Source organism: Kogia breviceps, chromosome 6, assembly GCF_026419965.1.
Source record: "Kogia breviceps isolate mKogBre1 chromosome 6, mKogBre1 haplotype 1, whole genome shotgun sequence".
NCBI lineage: Eukaryota > Metazoa > Chordata > Mammalia > Artiodactyla > Physeteridae > Kogia > Kogia breviceps.
In genome coordinates, this window is record NC_081315.1 from 117,418,316 (window position 1) to 117,432,348 (window position 14,033).

At 37.7% G+C, this 14,033-nt stretch overlaps 1 protein-coding gene and 1 pseudogene across 1 annotated transcript in view; one reads left to right on the forward strand and one right to left on the reverse strand.

The window, feature by feature from the left end:
* COL25A1 (collagen type XXV alpha 1 chain) overlaps positions 1 to 14,033 on the reverse strand; it is a 463,430-nt gene that overhangs the window by 434,063 nt on the left and 15,334 nt on the right. The gene's annotated exons all lie outside the window — the stretch shown is intronic.
* LOC131758790 (small ribosomal subunit protein eS1-like) lies at positions 7,447 to 7,727 on the forward strand (annotated as a pseudogene).

Below are 14,033 nucleotides of genomic sequence, written 5' to 3' on the forward strand. Positions count from 1 at the left end.
TTCATTTTAAACACTTTTTTCTGGAAGTCCTCACTCAGCATGCAGTGCATATTTGCAAATTTTTGAGAAGTTAAGAATCAAGAAGTTTTTTTCCAGTTGTATCACAATAAAATCATGGAGGGGGCTGAAGTCTGTCTATTAATGTGTGCAACAGCGTGCAAATGAACCACCACTTTCTACATCCCATTATTAAAATACACCAAATTGTTAGTCTCCTTACATAGCCAAATTTTAAGATAAGAATATACCTTGGAAATCATTTAATCCAACTCCATTATTTAAAGGATATAGAAACAAAGGTAATTATGAGAACATTACCTAGGATTAGCCAAATAATCTCTTGTAACACGAGTTCATTGATATTTGTGTCTCCCAACTCTTCATAAAGCTCTTTGAAAGCAGAGGTTTTCCATCAAATGCACACTGAGTATGCACTGAGTATGAAGGAGGCACTGTGTAGGCTAAACAGGCCCAAAAATAAATAATCAAGAGTGATTATGTCGAGTCCTCAGCAGAGCTTTTAACTATGCCTGGAAGACTTACAGGGAGGCATATCATGTGGACTGACATTTGAGCAGGCCTTGAAGGATGAGTAAGCAGAGAAGGAGAATAGAGAACATTCCAGTCAAAGATAAGGAAGTAAAGACACAAAGTAGGAACCCAGCATGCCTGAGGAAATGAAGGCTTCCTATGTCGGAGTACTAAGCACTGTATCAAGTGGGCTTCATCCTAAAAGCAATGGTGAGCGAATGGAGATATTTAAGCATGACATAAGATTTGCACTTTGGGAATGTCCCTATATGGCCTTGTGAAGAATCACCTGTGGGGGAGAGGATGGTAGAGGAGAGGGTGATATCTGAGCTAAGTCCGTGACAGAGAGGAGGAAGAGAAACCAGATGCCACATTGGATTACTTCCTTTGTAACCTCTCACACCCATCAGCCCACTAAAATACTCCAAGCTTGCCAGTCTCAATTTATACAAGAACAAAGATTATTGTGACTGTCTGAATTACTAAGCAGAAGTCTTCCAACAAAAGGTAATAAGAGGGGTTTTTTTGTTTTTGTTTTTTAACATCTTTATTGGAGTATAATTGCTTTACAATGGTGTGTTAGTTTCTGCTTTACGACAAAGTGAATCAGTTATACATATACATATGTTCCCATATCTCTTCCCTCTTGCCTCTCCCTCCCTCCCTCCCTCCCTATCCCGCCCCCCTAGGTGGCCACAAACCGCCAAGCTGATCTCCCTGTGCTATGCAGCTGCGTCGCACTATTTTACATTTGGTAGTGTATATATGCCCATGCCACTCTCTCACTTTGTCACAGCTTACCCTTTCCCCTCCCCATATCCTCAAGTCCATTCTCTAGTAGGTCTGTGTCTTTATTCCCGTCTTACCCCTAGGTTCTTCGTGACCTTTATTTTTCCCTTAGATTCCATATATATGTGTTAGCATACGGTATTTGTTTTTCTCTTTCTGACTTACAATGAGAGTTTTTTAAACTAAAAGTGAATTGATTGTATAAGAAATAAATTCCCCAGATTTTTATTAAACTAAATGCTAATAATTGAAATTTTAAATTTACCTCAAATTAGCCAAGTGTCACACAGAATCTTATATAGTCCTGTGGAAGAACCAAACTGGCACTGAACTACATCAGCAAATTGAGCTGCTGAATAATCATTTATATCCAGAAAATTAATGTAAACTTTGCATTTCTTGCTTGCCAGAAGATAACAAGATGCCGTTTTCAAAATAATGTTTTCATATGATTATTACTTCTGAATAGATATATTTAGTTGATTGAAAGCAATTATGTTTGACCCAATGGTTTTCAATATTATCAAAAGTACTAATGGCCACCTTTCTCAGTGTGTCAGCAATCCTATTTTAAGGAAATTATCACTCTGTGCATCAGAAAGAGAGCCATCCGAGTAATTAGAAAAAGAAAAGGCTGACACCTCCATCTTGGGCAAGTGGCATTACCTGTGGTCTCAGTTTTCTTCTATGCAAATTGTGATAGTAATGTCTGTCATATTTGTTGTCCAGGTTGCTATAGAGATCAAATGACTATAAAAATAAAGAATTTTTAAAGGACATTTCTTCTTTACATGGCAAAAAGCAGGACTGCCTGACACACAGGCCTGAATCCTCTTTCCTCTAAATAGAATATATGATCAGCACCAATCACCTTAAAAATCAATCATGTAGGGGCTTCCCTGTAGGTGCAGTGGTTGAGAGTCCGCCTGCCGATTCGGGGGATACGGGTTCGTGCCCCGGTCCGGGAAGATCCCACATGCCGCAGAGCGGCTGGGCCCGAGAGCCATGGCCGCTGCGCCTGCGCGTCCGGAGCCTGGGCTCCGCAACGGGAGAGGCCACAGCGGTGAGAGGCCCGCGTACCGCAAAAAAAATAAAATAAAAATCAATCATGTATTATGCGACGTTTCTTTGCATATTCATTACACAATCCCAAATTTTTCAAAGCATCTTTTATTTTCCTGTCAATCAAATGTTCTATTTATTTTTTCAATTTTAAAAAAGTTGATAATCAAAACTCAATCCAGAAATCTGCTTTTCTGATTCTCTAATTAAAAATACCCTAATTTTCTGTGTACAAATTACTTTCATCTCAAATTTCCAATTCTGGGTATAGCAAAAATAGATGAAAAGAAAAATACATAATTTAATAAGATTCTAATAAATTAAGCAGATATTCTTTTTAGCTTTAGACTGATTTACAGAGGGAGAAATCTTTTCCATAGATTAGTTGACAGCTGTGGAAAGTAAAGTATTATCTTCCATACAGTGAATACATATAAAGATTCTTTCATCTAATATTTGTCAATATTGTTGAATATATGGGAAATAACACCAAACCCTAAGGGAAAGAGGCAATCATATAAAAATGCTAAAAATTATCTTGCCAACTAATTCTGTTAAAACAATTAGTTTAAGAATTCAGAGAAACTACCTCTTTCTTTGTAAAGTTAATAAGTACTTAAGACTCTTGAAAATATAAACGGAAAAATCATATTCTATACATAACTGGAAAATAATTACTAAACTCAGAAAGTAAAACTGGTATAATGGATATTTAAGTAGCTTGTTGCAATACATATGGTTATGATACTTATAAGTTGTCTAGAAACATTATACTGTGTATCTTATCTAATATACGGATGATTAACTTTATGAAAATTTTCAGCATGTGTTAGCACAGTAAAAACCATTGATTATATTTTATTACAAGTAATTGAGACCCAGAGTTATTGATTATTGAACTTTCCTTTGATTGTGTTTAAAATACAAAATTAGTTTTTACACAGAAGTTACATGTATATACAATGGCCCTCTTTATGGAGCCAGTGTTTTACTAAGTCCCTTTTTGTCACTCTACAAAAGGGAAGGCTTAGCCTACCAACAAGACAGCTGAAAAGAACAGTAGCAAAGAGTAAATGGCCCCCTTCTGGGTCTATAAAAACTGTCCATTCCCATCATGAAGAAGGTGGGCAAGTAACATGTTCGGGGGACAAGTAACATGTTTGGGAGGCAAGTACTGGAGTTATTGTGCATTGTGTATGATCTCAAGTGGAGAAAACCATCTGTCCTTTTGCCCTGAAAGAGGACCCCCTGTGAGCCTCTTCTCATGGACCATTATAGTTTCCGTCAACCCTAACACTGCATAGGCTTTGAACTGATGTCTGTCTGCCACAAAAGTTCATCGCAAGCCACTTTTCCCCAGAGGTTTCATAGGATTTAGAATGAGGTAACCACCCATGGCCTAACAAAAAGATTAGTGTGTCTGGGCACAAAGGAAGATAGAGATATGAGTGACGCTCTTTGTAACATCTTGCCACACAGAATAGAGAACAGTGGATGTAGTCAACTATAGAATACGCAGAGGCGCCTGAGGGAAAAGAAAAGAGGATTGGAGAGGGAATCTGTCTTCACTTAGAAACAAGTGCTCTTTAAGGCCAACAGGCATCTTCCCAAAGAGTTTCAATAATTCTGTCTCTTTGTATAAGAAATATGAATAGAAATGACAATTTTATCCAACCTCAGGCAAAATTAAGAATATAGTGCAAAGTTAGGTTTCTGTCTGTAAAGTTTTTTTTAGAAGGCAATCACTTGGTAGAGCTGTAGAATTATAACAGGCCCTAGGGGTTCTCTATCCACCACCCTGAGGACAAAGCGGTAGAGGCCTTTCTTCAAAATCTTTGACCGGAAGTCATGTGAGTGTTTTCTTCCTCTCATCCTCCCTCCACTGGGCAAACACTACAGATCGTTCAATGTTAAACTCAAAGACAATCTCTTCTATAGTCTTCCCCGGCTCACTCCACATACACTGCTCTCATAGAACTGATAACATTTAATAATGCTTATTACATGTCTCTTCTTACTAGATGATAAGCACTCAAGGATAAAGATTGTGTCATATTACTGTGTACACCTTAAGACAGTGCTTGACACATAGAAGGCAATTAATAACTATTTGTACTGTAATTCTTGAAATCTCCCCATGATGGAAGGGGAGATTCCACATCAGAAGGAAGACTCTTTTTTTTTAATTGTAGTTGATTTACAATGTTGTGTTACAAAGGAAGCCATTTTTAAATAACCTTGCTGTTGGGGGCTGGGGGGTGCCTAGCAAGATTTATTCCCTGTTAACTTCCACCCAGATCCAAGTTCTGCCCTGCAGTTCTAGCAGACATAGTCCACCACACATCTGATGACAGCCACCCTGCTTTCCTTAACATCACTACCACCATCTCTAGCTCTTGTCTCTTTAAAGCTAAACATTCCCATTTTCTGCTGCTGTTATTCCTACAAGATACATTTTAGATGTTTTTTTAAAAAAAAAAAAAATTTAGCTGTTTTTCATCCTCATTGCTTTCCTCTAGAACTGCTCTAATGTGACAGTATTTCCCCTAAAACTAAACAAAACAATAGGTGCATGGTTCAAACTGCCTATCTACCTACTTGTTCCAGGCACAATACTGTTACTGATGCAACATTATGTGTCCCCCTTTGCCTTCTCCTTGGTGTCCTTCCATCCATGCTTCTGAAAGGGATGACTGAAAACTTCCGGTGGAATTAGGACCTGTTTTCTCAATGACAATATATCTAACCAAACAGACAGGAAACCCCTGTGTAAAGTCCATCATCATCCATACATTCGTACTAATTTAGAACTTTTCTTAAAAGCCCAAGATTGGGCTTCCCTGGTGGCGCAGTGGTTGAGAGTCCGCCTGCCGATGCAGGGGACGCGGGTTCGTGCCCCGGTCCGGGAGGATCCCACATCGGCTGGGCCCGTGAGCCATGGCCGCTGAGCCTGCGCGTCCGCAGCCTGTGCTCCGCAGTGGGAGAGGCCACAACAGTGAGAGGCCCGCGTACCGCAAAAAAAAAAAAAAAAGCCCAAGATTATACGCAGTTGCTTCAAGTAATTAGCCTGATTGAAATACAAGAGGCAGGAGTGGTGCAAGAGAGGAAGGAGGGACAATCTTACTAATTTCTTCAGTTTTGAAACAGAAATTTTTTAAAATTTCTCTTCTCAAAGTATCTAGCAACTAATTTGGATTTTTTCCTATAAGTAAATATCAGAACAATGTCCCAAGAAAATCTGTTTTCCTACACTTCAAACAACAAATAAGAGTCTATTGAAAATATTAACACATAGTTCACAGAGAAATTTCACTCAATAGTAAATACCTTGGGAATCTTTCATAGAACTTAGATTATTTCCATGTATCTGACACTACTTCTACAGACCAATATTAGAGTTTTCTGGCCAATTAACATCTTATTATCATTATGTTACACCATGACTTGCATGTGAATATTTTCTCAACTCAGTATGTGCTATTATTTTAATGAACTTGAGATGAATCAGCACATCAGTTCAGGCCACCTCTCTGCAGCACAGTAATAGAACTTGATCTATATAATTTCAAACCCAGTATAATCTACTAGTCAGACAGCATGCAACTATGGAGCTTTATAAATGTACAATGATTATCTCCTCTGTCTAGCATTCATATTTCATATATGCTGAAATGGTATGCTGAAATAAGAAATTATCTGGCAGCTTCAGCAAACAAAAAGGCTGGATGGCTTAAATTATTAATTTTTTTAAATTTAGTCCTGTAATTCCGTGGGAAACGTTTTTTTATGTTTTTCCTAAGAAAGTTATTTTGTAGAGCTGAACGGCCACTTACTAATTCTTACAGTATTCTGAAGAATTAAATATACAACCATATATATAAGGAATGTATTTCTTATGAAAATTTACAATATGCTACACTGAGTACTTAGGTTGGCTAATTGTGAGAAATTGCCTTCTGCTAATGATGTAGTTAAAATAAGAATATTTTCCCCATAGAATACCTTTCAGTTTCAATTCTGTTCATGAAGAATTTGGTGACTTGGACAAGAGGTTCACCTCCCTTGAAGAACTCTCTCGACAAATGATTTTTTTAAGAAAGTAAACTAACCCTCCAATTTGTTACAACTGGTTTAATATTCAAGTTCAAATTCTGCTTTAATTGTAGTTATAAGACTTTCATAGTCAAGGACCAAGGAATACAACTGATCTAGTGTTTAGCCATTAAGAAGGTAACTTTATGATTTTTTTAAAAATATACCTCTCTCATAATTAGAAGCAAACTACCAGTTCTTGAAAAGTAAAACAGTGTATAAAAGCAAATAATCTAATATAAAAGATATTTTATAAAACATGTTTTCTGCAGAACAGACCACTTCTGAAAATTCTACAATTAAGGGTACAAACATGAATAATCAGCTCTAATAAAGAAATCCCAATCTATGATTCTAAGAGTACTGAAAGATGGGGCAGGGTCTAGCAGCTAGCAAAGGATCTACATCATCCGATGAGGAAGCTAGGGTTCCGAGAGCTCTTCCAAAAAACTGATCTGCACCCCCAGCTTCAGAGCAAGTATATTCTCACAGAAGCCTTCAGAGCAGAGCCAATGAAAAAACACTTCACTATTCGGTGATGATCCTTTGAACAGCTTGAATAATCACACTGAGATTCAAGTATTTGCCTCGGTCTTAACTGGTGTCTTTCACACAAGTGAATGCTAACTCTCTGGGTCTGCTTTAGGACCAAAGAAAACATAAAAATATTAAGCACTTCAACAGGCCTGAACAAAGAAGTTGAAAATTTGAGCAAATTTTAAGCATTTCCTTCTCTTCACCAAAGTGCATTACTATCTGTTTAAAAGATGTTTTAACATGAGAAACAACCCAAATGTTTATCCATTGACAATATTGTTTCAATTACACATCCATTCAATTGAATCCTATTTAGCTGTTAAAGCAACAAAGGATGAGACAGTATCACCTATAAAATATTCTTGCCAAAATTGCTTAACCTGAATTTTATCAATTTTATAGGAAACACACCCTTTTGGCTCTCAAAGCAGCACCATGGTGGTCGGCAAGAACAAGAGCCTTATGGAAGGCAGCAAAAAGGGAGCCAAGAAGAAAGTGGTTGATCTATTTTCTAAAACAGATTGTTAGGATGTAAAACCACTAGCTATGAGAACTATAGGAAAAACACTAGTCACAAGAACTCAAGGAACCAATATTGACCTGATGGCCTCAAGGGTTTCAAAATGAGCCTTGCTGATCTGCAGAATGATAAAGTTGCATTTAGAAAATTCGAGACAATTACTGAGGATGTTCAGGTAATAAAACTGCATGACTAACTTCTGTGGCATGGATCTTACTTATGAAAAATGTACTCTATGGTCAAAAAACGACGGTAGACCATGATTGAAGCTCATGTTGATGTCAAGGCTAGTGATGGTTATTTACCTCATCTGTTCTGCGTCGGCTTTACTAAAAGTCTCAACAGAGTCAGAAGACCTCTTTGCTAAGCACCAGCAGACTTACTGAAAAAACCTAAAAATTTTCAAGACGTTGCTTAATTTTTCTTTTGTGATTAAGAATGCACTCAAGCAACTACAGAGTATGAGTTTGCTATGAATTGACTTTATGCCATGATCTGAAAATTGCAGTCTTGAACAAATCCCTGACATCAGCTTACTATATTTTGTAAATTCTTCTCTTTTCCAAAAACATTAGAAAACGTAGATTCCAAATAAATAAGGTATTTTTTTAAAGTTAGAGGGATGGGAAGAACAGTTATTTTGACATCTTAGCTTCCTTTTTAATCAAACAGAAGAGATTCTAACTTTGCAAGGAAGGACTAGCACTCCACACCTTAAGCTGCCTTTAGAATGCTTAATTGGCCAGATGGTCCGCTCCAGAAGGTACATGGATATGAGCTGGCTGCGACCTAAAGGGACAACTTAATGGTGGTTAACAACTAAAAATCTATCTACTCAAAGCATATTTTTACATGCAGGAAGCTCAATAGCATTCAAGAACAGGAAAAGCTACTTCCAAGTTCTTCATGGTTATGTAACAGTTATTAATCTGGTTTTTCCCCAAAATACTGGTTTAAAAGATTATGTCCAGCTAGTTAATAAGGAGCAACACTAAAGTAAAGAAAACAACAGTGGGTGTTTTCCTTTTTAAGACTATATAAGCCCATTTGCTAGTCACTCTATTAAACTTTCTTCCTTGAAAACATTTCCCTTCCTTGAAAACCCCTAGAACAGGGACTGTTCTTTCTAAGTTATAGTCAAATGCACTGTCAATATAATTATGAATTCTTGCTGAGTTTACGGAATATGTCAATATGCCATCCTGCAGGCAGCAGAAAACCAACTTAATGCGGAAACTGATGAGTCACACCGTTACATTCTGTTTTTGCTTCAAGTATGTTTTAGAAACTAGTTCACCTCTCCATGAAATCGTGTTTTTATATGAAGAATAAAGTTTTTACTAAGCAATTCTTCAGCTACTCCAAAAATACAGTAGAATGTTAACAGATTACTGACTGCATTTTAAATCCATCTTTCCATTGAATAAGAGCAAAAGAAACCAAAGTTTCTGCAAAGCCTTCAGGACAAAACTTCAAGAACAGTCAAGTGCTTCAGACATGATTATTATAATCAGAATACTCTTTTGTACTTAGAACACTAGAATATTTTTCCCTCTATAGCACGAAAACTAAACCAGAGCTAAATGGTGAAAAAATGAACAGACTTTGGAAGGAATTGTGAGAAGATTTCACTTAACCTTAGAATCAAGAACAGTTTAAAATATTTTTAAATGCCATTTGCTAATTCTTTATACTATGGTTGTATTACCCCCTGCCTTCAAAAGTTCCCTACCATGCCAGTGAGGATGCCAAGAGATCAGCACTTCTATTCACTTTCTAATGTGCAATTTGTATGCATTATGGGCTGCAGAAATGTTTATAATATTTGAACGACCAATTCCACTTATAGGTAATTATCAGAAATCCACACAAAGGCTTATACATCAGATTATTCACTGTGAAGTTATATATAAAAGCATTAAAATAATTAAAAGACACAAAAAGAGAGATTGTTAATGGGGAAAGGGAAGGAGCAAGGGGCAACATAGGGGTAGGGGAGCAAGAGGTACAAATTATTAGGTATAAAATAAGCGACAAGGATATATTATACAACAAAATCAAAATATTGGCTGAAAATAGCCAATATTTTATAACAACTATAAATGGACTATAACCTTTAAAAATCACTATTTTGTACACGTGTAACCTACGTAATATTGTACAGCAACTATACTTCAATTAAAAAAAATGTAAGCTATGTGAATGCTTTTAGGTAGGTCTTACGCTCCAATTTGATAATAGGATACCCTAGTTTAATGAAAACATTTATCAACACACAAAACAATTTGCTCTTAGACATATTTTTTACCTAAACAGAAAAAAAATGTTCCATGAGCATAAACAGTTAAAACACCGATATATTATATTCTCCATTTTGGAGATTCACAATACACAAGTCCTACAGTAAACAAATCTGCTTATATTTGTTTAACCCAGTGCATCTCTAATTTGTCTTGAAACTTCCTTCCTCAAAACGTTTGTTAACAAGAAAAGGAAATGGTGTTCTGAGGAACACAGCTGGACACACTGCAATAAACAAAAGACAAGACAACTGAGTGCATGGATCACTGGTAGAAAGACAATTCCAAAGGTACTCATAAATAGATTAATGGCAACCAGAGGGAGAGAGTACTAGAAAGCCACTTGGTTCTGTCCTGAGCTCTCTTAAGCTCAGGCATTTCACCACAGAATCCGAAGAAAACAATGTTGGTCGGTTCATCAAATTTCCAAATCGTATGAAGCCAAGATGAGTTGGAAATGTATCGAAAGAATCATGATCCTAACAAATTCTGACAAGGCTGAAGTTGGGTTCTATAAAAATAGATGAAAATTTAGTGAATATAATATAAAGGCTGATTTGCCTCCCCCTCCCCCAAAAAAAACCCAAAACTATAAAATTAAGGGTGAGAAAGACAGGACATAACAGCAGCATATATGAAAAATAATTAGGGGTTTTTACCAATGCTAAACTCACTGACAGTTCATAGAATTATGGAACCAGCAAGAAAATTACTGTAATATTAGGCTGCATTAATCAGAAGTAATAGTATCCAGAACTAGGGAAGTTTTCTTCTCTCTCCTTCTGGTATATGCCCGGCAGGCCATCTGGAGCTTTATTCAAATCAACGTGCAACACTTTAAGAAAGTAGACAACCCAAAATGCCTGAAGGAGTCAAGGGCATTTATTCCAAAAATAAAAACCTCAATAAGAAATACAATAGGTGGGGTGGGGCTTCCCTGGTGGCGCAGTGGTTGAGAATCCGTCTGCCGATGCAGGGGACGCGGGTTCCTGCCCCGGTCTGGGAGGATCCCACATGCCCGGAGCGGCTGGGCCCATGAGCCACGGCCGCTGAGCCCATGCACTGTGCGTCCAGAGCCTGTGCTCCGCAACGGGAGAGGCCACAGTGGTGAGAGGCCCGCATACCGCAAAAAAAAAAAAAAAAAAAAGAAATACAATAGGTGATTTCAAATATTTGAAGAGTTGTCATAGGACAGAGGTATTTGATTTATTTTTTATGATGCAGGGTGGGGATGGTGTACAGAATCAAATGAATGCCCACAAGAAGATGAATTTTAACCTAACAAACAGAAGAAACTTTTTAATAAACCAGTCTAAAGATTGAATGGTCTATTCAGGAGACAATCATAAGTTAATGAACATTTAACCAGAATGTCACTGAGGAAATTCAAGTACCAGGTGCAATGTAAGTCTGGAAAACCCTTAAAGACCCTCCCAACATTGAGATTCTAAAATACTATCAGAGACAGCATTACCACTTGGAGATATTACCAAGAATCACGCAGTACACTCTATATGGAATCAGGGACACCAGTGCCAACGGGTACCAGAAGCTGACTCAGCAGATCCAGTCGTCATTTTTCAGGATTTTGCAAGCCCATCATTAAACAGTCATTGTTAACATTTAAATTATATAAACTTACAATGAAGTAAATTATATTAAAAACAAAGCAAATAAACACCCAAACTTATCACCTTCTAATGCCACTTTGTTAACTTGCAATTGAGGGAATTCAACTCTGACTCTGGTAGGATAGTCACACCTTGGAAATCTACAAATGCTACAAATCGGGGCTTTTTTTTTTGAGAGCAGTTGTTAAATATTTATCATCAGCACATCACATCAGTAGTACCTTTCATCAACAACTATTTATTAAGCTCCCACATATACAGCTTTAGGCTGTGTGAAATAGAAGTACAAATCAAAGCAATCTTCCTCAGGAAACCAGAAAACCAGAACTAGGAAGCAATATCTGAACTTTCAAAAGTGATCTGCCTTTTTATTGAATACATTGTGGTACATTTATACAACAGATTACTCTACAGCCTTTAAAAAGAACGATGTAAATCAATTTGCATTGGGAAGATACACAACAAACTAATAACAGTAGACTCCTCTAGGGAGAGGCATTGTGTACCATTTTTAATACAAATGTTTGCTTTTTTGTCATATGCATGTATTATTTTAATAATAATAACAACAATGCTGCAATCAAACACAAAGAAAGAGGTCAATCTTGGGCAATACTTTGACCACCAGGTAAAAAAAAAGAGAAGCAGCCACAGGGAGAAAAGAGAAGTGGCCTTGACAAAAGCAGTAGAAGCAGAGATAAAATTCTTAAGCTCAGAGGGCAGTGCACTGGACGCCTCCTGCTGAGAGGATGATAATACGACCTGACCGTTCTGACCACCTCCCATCTCCTACTCTTCTAGGGCAGCGGTCCCCAACCTTTTTGGCACCAGGGACCAGTTTCATGGAAAACAATTTTTCCATGGATCGGGGGGCGGGGCCCTGGGGGAATCGTTTTGGAATGATTCAAGTGCATTACATTTATTGTGCACTTTATTTCTATTATTATTACATTGTAATATATAATAAAATAATTATACAACTCACCATAATGCAGAATCAGTGGGAGCCCTGAGCTTGTTTTCACTTGCCGGTTACTGACAGGGTTTTGATATGAGTCTGCCAGCAATTGATTTATTATGGTCTCTGTGCAGTCAACCCTCTCTGCTAATGATCATCTGTATTTGCAGCCACTCCCCAGCGCCAGCGTCACCGCCTCAGCTCCACCTCAGATCATCAGGCATTAGATTCTCACAAGGCTCACGAAACCTAGATCCCTCGCATGCGCAGTTCACAGTAGGGTTCGCGCTCCTAAGAGAATCTAACGCCGCTGCTTATCTGACAGGAGGCAGAGCTCGGACGGTAACGCGAGCGATGGGGAGCGGCTGTAAACACAGGTGAATCTTCGCTCACTCACCTGCTGCTAACCTCCTGCTGTACAGCCCAGTTCCTAACAGGCCACGGACCGGTACCAGTCCATGGCCCAGGGGTTGCGGACCCCTGTTCTGGAGGAGCCTGCTGCAGGGTTGATATTCCTGCCTTCCTTACTTACTGGGTATCCTGAAATCGCTAGCAGTGATTTCGACTCCTGGGGGACATCGGGTAATGTTGAGACATTGTTTCATTATGGAAATTGAGTGCAACTGGTATCGAGCCAGGAGAGGCCAGGGATTATGCTAAACATTCTACAATGCACAGGACCGTCCCCCACAGCAAAGAATTACCCAGTCCAAGATGTCAGCAGTAACAAAGCTGAGAATCCCTGCACCACTGTTACTTAAGGCCACATGAATGGACCTCTGTTCTTTAAAAGCCAAGAGAGGCTAGCCAAGACCCAGAGATGCTCTCCTCACTAGAAAACATGGCCATAGAATCTGAACTGATATTTAAGAAACCCTGAAAGTCTCCTTAAAAATAACTGCCATGGAAAGTACACTGGAGAGGGGTTAAAAATGTTACACCTGACCTAACAACCCACAGAGATAATTTATATTCAGGAAAAACATCTAATTATTATGTCACCATCATTTCTGCAAAGTATCACAGTACTCATTAGAAAATTTTTCCATTGTCTAGAAAAAAGTCTTTTAGAAATGCAAATATCAACTCCTCTAATAACATGTTGCTATTTTTGAAGTTATGAAAAGTAAATGAAGTAGAATTATGAGTTCAAATACAAATTATCATTATAGTTTTAAATCCATTAAAATTGGATACAGTTGGCTACAGGCTATAGTTTTGTAGCTTTTACTTCTCTTGTAGTCCAGTCTACATATCTGACATCATTGTTCCTTCATAAGAGCTTAGCAGCCCACCTATTTCTTTAAATAGTAAGGCATATGGCACTGGGTCTCATTCATAGTTAATCTCAATAAATATCTTATTAATTGAATAAAAACTTTTTTAAAGACTACTATACACTACTATACACCTTTGCCAGAGTTGATTGGAGTTAGGTAATACCAGAGGTCAGTTACTACCCATAATATAGAAATTTGACATACTAATATCCAAAATGTTTAATATTTATAATTAACTCTCTCCTCCATCTAGTAATATGGGATTACCAGAACATAAGCTGCTTCTGACGAAGCTAAATATTTCCCTACCAAAAAACACCACCACTCACCATG